An 8,027-nucleotide genomic window follows, 5' to 3' on the forward strand; every position below is an offset into this window, starting at 1 on the left:
TTATGGGATTATAATCAATGCTTTGAAATGGAGCCATGGGAAGACAGCCTACTCACACTTCAACTTTGCTCAGATGTTGGACTTTAAAGTAGAAACTGAACATTTAAAGTATTGAAATTTTTCAGGAGTTTTGGACTTTTAAGGCTGGATTTTTTTTTATCGTATAATGTTACTAGGATATTTTAAGGACAATAATGGACAGGGAATGATTTAACAGTGAGTAACAGTGAGATTTTTTTTATTCAACACTGACATTTTATTTTCTGAAGTTTATCATAATTTTACAAAACAGAACAAAACAAAAAAAGCAGGTATCAAAAACAGCAGTTTACAAAATTTCTGCACTGGTTCTCACCTCAGTCAGTGACTCTGGAACTGGTGCCTTGTGATTCCCTCTCGAACATGTGCATTCACATGATTGCCCTTGGAACTGCTTCATAATAGTAACTTTTTACAAGCACCGGTCATTTTTGAGAACCAATTTGGTTTGTCCAACAAAGTAAACACTTTTTTTTTCTGTGTGGCATTTTTCTTTCTTAAAAAACACTGAACTGAAACACAGAGTATGTATTTGTTTGGATCAGAACCAAATTTTCTGAGCTCCCCATTACCTCAAGAAAACTGAAGACATCACTGGGCATATGAAATGACAGTGAATACCTGTGGAAATGTCTAAGGCAGCTACCTTGTTTCTGAAGAAAGCAGGGTTTCATCCAGAGGCTGATAAGAGTTTGAATTACATCAGTTTCGATGTCCTTTCTCTGACTTGGGGTGGTTTCCCCAGACAGCCTTATTATCAGAAGGAAAATGTGATGCTTGTGTCAAAGAAGCGCTTATATTTTGCAAATACATTTATGTAGAGCAAGACTGCTTGCTCTGGACCCTGGGTCACCACAAAGAGATTGAGAGGCCATGGTAATCGGAGGCTAACAGGAAGTAGCATCACCTGGAGGCAAGCAGAAATAAAGCTGGAAACTGGTAGTGGGGCTCACCCACTACTTGCTCTGGAAACACATTTTGCTTAAATAAGGGAAGTGTGGTCCAGTTTTGCAATGTTAATAGCTGCCAGTCTCTCATTTTTAAAAATAAAGATCACTTTCTGGCTAGCATGAGTCAGGAAACTGGCCTCAAATTTGATCATATCTCTCAATATTGGTTAAAAACAAAGTAAAACCCTTAAACTAGCTAAAAGAGTTAAAAATTGCACAAACTTGAATATAAATTACAGAATGGTATACATATTATCGACATGATTATGAAAGGATCAAACACCCCCATTAAAACAAAATTTTCTCCACATTATTTCAATTTTCATAAAGGAAACTGATATGTAATTTTCTTCTTTATAGATATGAAAAAGGAAGCAAGAAGGCAAAGCTGAGAGAAACAGATGCTACCCACAGAGCAGCGGTGCCTTTTGGTTGTTTTGGTCTTTGTACCAGCAACTCCCATTGCTGTGAACGCCATCCAGTTCCAGCTGGAGGATTACAGTTTTTCTTGCAGTCAAAGCACGAACGATGGACCCTACTCCTCCAGCAGCAAGTACCTTTTCATGCCACTGTAGCAACATAGCACTGCTATTGTCGGATGGGTTCTCAAAGCCTTTATAAATATACTTCATTAGCAGGTCCACACCATTCTTGTCCAGAGACTGAACGGCCTTTTCACTTTCAAGACGATGCTGCCTGCCCGGTCCTTCCCGGCCTGACTCTTCCTGTTGATAGGGGTGTTTTTCAGAGCTGCCTGCAGCGCGGCCGTCACGTTTCCTTGTCACAGGCATGAGTTTACCTCACCCTCGTTGGGCCCGGCTTGGCCATTGCCGCCGTCCTCCTCATCCACGAACTTGTTCTCATCATATTCGTCCACGTCCACCTTCCGGAAGCGGGCAGACGACACCGTGTTCTTCGACGTCCCAGATTACGACACGACGCTGGCCTCCCCTTCGAGGTGCCTCTTCGCCTTTCCCAGTGAGATGTTTGTATGTCAAATTGGCAAGGGATTAATTTTCCTAGTGAACTTCAATTGTCAGATTGATACAACCTAGATTCAACTGAGAGGAAGCATGTCAATTAGCAAATTACTTAAATCAGATTGGGTTATGGACTTGTCTTTGGGTGGGTGGCCCGATCCTCTGTGACAGGCATGATTCTTAAGCTAGAGCCCTGAACTGTATGAGAATGCTAGCTAAGCATGAAGGAATGAGCTGTAAGCAGTCTTCTCTGTGGTTGCTGCCCCAGGTCCTGCTTGAGTTTCTGTCATGACTGCCTCGGTGATGGACAGTGACATGGAAGTGGAAGACAGATAAATCCTTTCTTCTCATCAGCTGCTTTTTATCAGAGTAACTTACCAAGACACAGTAAAAGAAACCAGAACATTATCCAAATGACTTATTTAGGAAACATTCATTAATTTGCAGAAGCACTCGAAAGACAACTAAAATGTAAGAAGATCAAGGACATGGGATATACTATTCAGTTGTTCTAATGCAATGACACAGGTGTTCACACGGGATAGAAAAAGTTTCATTTCATAAACATTGAAAGAAAATGCTATAAACATTAAAAATCGCATGTAAGTCTCACCAGTTGATCCCATACAACAAGCAAAAGAGTAGGAAGACCAGCACTTAGTGCAGTGATCACATACAACCTGAGCACCTTTGTGAATCACAGACGACCCTGGAAAGCAGGGTCAGGCTGGACCCTGAAAAAAACACAAACACAATTAAACAAGCAAAATGATGAAATCTAGGCTCTTTTGCCTCCCAGACCAAAACCATTAGAGAAGAAACCGTAAGACTTCCATTCTTGGATGCCCATTGAGGGATTCATATGGCAGCTGGTATGTGTCTCCAACATCCTCAGAGATACCAGATGGGCCACATAACAGACAAGCAGCACCTAGCACTAATAATGTCAAGCAGGTTCAGACCTGCAAGGTAAGAAAAAGTGAACAAAACTTTCAAATAATTGGGGATGATGGTGTAAATTAGAATTTTCTTTCAACATTTGTGAAATGAAACTTTTTCTATCCTGTATTAACACCTGTGTCATTGCATTAGAAGAACTGAATAGTATATATTCAGTGACAATATATATTCTGCAGTGAATACAAAGTCTTAAAACAGAGAAAGGAGAAGTTGGCCCTGACCGGTCGAAGATGTACACAGATAAGGCATTCCTGTGCATGTCGAAGCCCAGAAACCACAACATTGACATTTCCTGCCACCCCCAACCAGGGAAATGATAATGACAAAAAAATTCAGAGTAAGTTCCTGGTGTCACAAGATGTGGTTAGAATGTAGTAACTTCTGTTTACTGTGGTAATATCAGTCCTGCAGGTTGGGCTAGTGGGGCCCATGCTTAAAAACTCTCAATTAAACCTAGTGCAATGTAACCTCCTTGGAATCTATGATAAGGACCCTAGTAAAACTTCCTAGTAATGGCGAATATGGAGCCTGAACTGTTCCTCTTCTGTAACCAGGCAAGGCTTCCAGTGGTGGTACTGGGACATGAATCCAGTCACAAAACCTTCTACCTACAATTTGTTCTGCCTGTGCAATATTCTGGGAGTAAAGGTGGCACAGAACTTGTGTTTGTGGCCAATCAATAACTTGTCCAACTTAAGACTCACACCATGAGAGGGAGCCATTCTTGACATTGTCCAGATGACCAGAAAGCAGAGGTTGTATACCCTAGAGACTTAGGATAGAACCAAAGACAAGTAGAAAAAAAGCCAATGAAACATTTCCTGGTAACATTCTACTATACTCAGAGACCTGAGCCTAGCATAATATTCATCAGAAAGATTTCACCCAGCAACTGATGGGAACAGATGCAGAGACCCACAGTCAAACATTAGGCAGAGCTCAAAGAACCCTATTTGGTAAATGGGGAGGAAGGATTGTAGAAGACAGAGGGTTTGAAGCTATCCCAAGAACGCTCTGCACAGAATCGATTAAGCATGACTCATAAGGGTTCACAGAGACTGAAGCAACAATTAAGAAGAACGTAAGCTATGTCTTCTGCATATATGTTATGATTGTGTATCTTGGTGTTCTTATGGGACTCCTAAAAGGGGGACCAGGAGCTCGGAATCTTTTGTTTGATTTCAGTACCCTTTTACTCCTAGTTGGTTGCCTCAGTCAGCCTTGATATGAGGATATGAGCCTAGTTTTGTGGAATGGTTTCATGACAGGGTTTCTGAGCCTAGTTTTATTATAGCTTGTTATGCTGTGCTTGGTTGATATTCCTGGGAAGCCTGCCATTTTCTGAAGTGAAAAAGATTAAGAGTGGATCTGGAGGAGAAGAGAGATGAAGGGCAGGAGTAAATTAGGAGGACTGGAACAAGGGGAAAGTGCAGTGGGGATTTAATATATGAGAGATTAAAAAAGGATAAAAAAGAACTTTCCAGTAGTGTTTCGCAAAAGAATATCAACACAAGAGCATATTTTCTGTATATTCTGACTTGTAGAACCACACTGACTGGTGGAGATGATTGTCCCTAATTCATAAACAAGGAAACCAGGAATGCAGAAATTAAGAAATTTATAAAACCCTGAAATTACTTCAAATTTCTTTCAAATCCAATTTATATTGGACTTGGACTTTATGTAAACCATGTCCTCTACTGTAGTAAAGACTCCAGGGTAGCCACTCAACAGCTGAGAATGAATGAGAAGGAAACAGGACTCTGAATCCAACTTTCCTTTTCTCATTGAACTCAGGTTTCTTCCCAGGTACAGGTGTATGGAATTCCCATCATGACCAATGGCTGTCCTGAGTTGCTGTGATAGATATCAAATGGGAAAATCAATGGTAATATTTTGTGTGTGTTCTAACAAACAAGGCTTACCTGAAGATCGGAGTGTGCAGCTAAGCCACTAGTTGGCCGTAGAGGCCAGGCACTGGTGGTGTACACCTTCAATCCCAGGACTCGGGAGGCAGAGGCAGATGGATTTCTATGAGTTCAAGGCCACCCTGGGCTACACTAGATTGATCCAGTCTAAAAGACAAACAGAGCCAGGTGGTAGTGGCTCATACTTTAATCCCAGTACTTGGGGCCACATTCTTTTAATCCCAGCACTAGGGAAGTGGAGACAGGAAAGGATATGGCTGGGCAGAGAGAGGAATATAAGTTGGGAGGAGAAAGGAGCCCAGGGCATTCAGTCTGAGGATTAGTGGAGACAGGATCTTTCCCACTTTGGTCTGAGGTAAAAGGTCTCTCAAATGGCTGCTCCTTTACTTCTCTTATCTTCCAATATTTATCCCAGTATCTGAATCCAGGTTTTTATTATTTAGACCAATTAGAAATTATGTAACAAAAAAACACATGAAAATCCTTAATGAGAATTATATCTTTTACTTTTCTGTTGTGATGAAAGGCAACTTGTGGATGAAAGGATTTAATTGGGTTTATGCTTCCAGAGACATACAGTCCACCAGTATGGGGAGGCAAGGCAGCAAGCAGCAGCCATGGAGGTAGGAAGAGAAAGCTGATCACTCACATTGGACATTCTTATTTAACCGAGACTTCTTTTCTCAAGAGAGCCAACACTATGCCAATATGACAGTTTGATCATTGCACCACTTGTCAACTTGAAACCCAATCACCTTACCTTAAGCTATCCTCTTTCAATTCCTTGTCCCTGAGATCTCATGTCAACACGATTACATGAAACTTAGCTGGATTTAAGAGTTCCACAACATCTAAAAATTTAAACATATTAAAAGTCCAAGGCTCTTCAAAACTACAAAGTATTTTAATTATGGGTTCCTCTAAAACTAAAACCAAATTACATGTCTCTTATTGCAAAATGAAAGAAGAATAAGTTTGTAGAAAAGCAACCCCAAATCCCACTGTGTAAATCCAATTTCTGCTGCTCAATATTCATCATTTGGGGCTTCTTAGTGGGTAATCTATCTCCAAAAGGTTTAAGTAGTCTCCTTTCTCTAGTTCTTCCATACAGAGAACACATGACTTGGCTCCTAGGCTCATGCTACCTCCTCTCCACATTTGCCACTGCCCTTTTCAGAAATCCCATGGGCCTGACATCTCCATTTTGCTGGGATCTTCATTAAAATTAAGGTTGTAACTTTCCTAATGCCACACCTGATCTCACCAAAGAAATGTCCGACTGCCATGTAGTACCAAGACTCGGTTCCTATCCATGAATGTATTCAATCATGCGTTTTGTTACACATTCAAAACTGGTATCACTTAAGAGACTCTTACACATCACCAAGATTGGCTGCCAGATGAAGATTCAGCCTTGGTTCTCTTGGACTGTAACTTCTGTCAGCTGACCCTAAGGAAAATGCATTCCTAATGCCCCAGTAATTCTGAGCTCTTATTATTCATAGCTGATTCTTCAGTACCTGGTGACCAACACTCCTTTTGTTCAAGAGAAACACAGGTTTATCCTCAGTGATTCAGACTTAGTTTTAATCACAGCTGATTCTGAAGGCCCAGCTGACAACCAGCCACAGACTCTTTTTAAAAATTTTATTTTATTTAATTAACAGTTTTTTTTCAGTTATTGTACATACCTTTTTTTTTCAGTTTTGCTTCCCTCTTCTTCTTCTCACATTCCCATCTGCTCCCCTCCCCATTTACTCCTCCTCTGTCTCTATTTAGAATGGGGCGGGCCTCCAAGTATGTGCTTGGACAAAGCATGGTACATCAAGTTAGGTAGGACTGAGCTACTCCTTCTGCATCAAGGTTGGCAAAGGTAATCCAGGATGGGGAATAGATCCCCAAAAGCCAGCTATGTGCCTGAGACAGGTCCTGATCTTACTGCTAAAAGCCTTACAACCACACCAAGCTACACAACAGGCAGGAGGGCCTAAGTCAGTACCATGAAGGTTCCCTAACTATGAGTCCAGAGTCCGTGGTCCTCCACAAGCTCAGGTCAGCTGTCTCTGTGGGTTCCCAAATAATGACCTTGACTCCCCTGTCTTATACAGTCCTCTGTCTTTCTTCAGAAGGATTACCCAGAGCTCAGCCCAGTGTTTGGCTGTGGATCTCTGCATCCAGTCACAGACTCTTAATACAAAATTTCACACAAATGACCTCTGGCCCGATTCTTAATTAAATCCTTGTTCTTTCTGAAACCTCCAAAGTTCATCATCTAAGCTCCTACAATAACTTCTTATTAAGCTCTGAAAATTCATCAGAATTCCCAACCAAAAGTTCTAATATATTTAAGATAATTTTCTTCTGCTTCTTCTCGGTGATGGTGATCAGTTCTTCCTGTTGTATGACCATGTTTCTTTTTAGACTGTTGAATGAATTTTTGCATTGGCGCCTACCCATGTCTTCCTCAAATTGGTGCCGGCATTGTCTTTGCTTCTTGATCCAATCGTTGCAGTTGCTGTTCGTGTCTTAGGGAGCTGCTGATGTCTCTCTTGGCTCACTCTCTTGTTTTGCTCTGTGCAGTTGCACCCTGTGCTTCAGAGTTCTGAGGTCCCAGGTGATAGGTGGGTTTAGGGACAGAGTGGACCTTGTAACTTACAGGGTCTGATCGATGGGGGGTGTTGGAGCAGCCTACCTGTAGGAAGCTTGCCTGCTGGCTGGCTAGTGAAGCTGAGGCAGGTGGGGGAGGGACCTGGGGTTTTGCCCTGGTATTAAGGCTCTAGAGAATAGGGTGCCCAGCCGGCTGGCTGATCATTCACCTCTTGGTTCACTGTGACTATTTCAATTCTAAAGCTTTGGTATGTGATAATCTCAACTGAAGCAGAAATAGGACAGCACATTGTAATCTTATCAAGGGAAAGAAATCCACAGATTTTCTTAAGTTCATGTGTCTATAGGACTCAGAACCCAGTCAAGACACAAATCATTCTCATACCTCTTTAAATATGCATCTCCCTTCCAGGCACAACTTTTTGCTTCAGATCACTGCTGTGCATATTTCTGTTCTAAACTAAACTTTAAAGTTCAAATTGAAATTGTGTAGCATAATGCTTGATACACATGTGGTTAAAGGGTTGTTAGAGTTTAACAAACTAACTGATATGTTATCTCAT

The 8,027-nt window shown here is 41.4% G+C and overlaps 1 pseudogene; it reads right to left on the reverse strand.

Moving 5' to 3' along the window:
• Positions 1–1,393: 1,393 nt before the first annotated feature.
• Positions 1,394–7,266, reverse strand: LOC121461829 (annotated as a pseudogene).
• Positions 7,267–8,027: the final 761 nt, after the last annotated feature.

Source organism: Microtus oregoni, unplaced genomic scaffold, assembly GCF_018167655.1.
Source record: "Microtus oregoni isolate MIOR12 unplaced genomic scaffold, Mior012 000000F_ref0000247, whole genome shotgun sequence".
Taxonomy (NCBI): Eukaryota; Metazoa; Chordata; class Mammalia; order Rodentia; family Cricetidae; genus Microtus; species Microtus oregoni.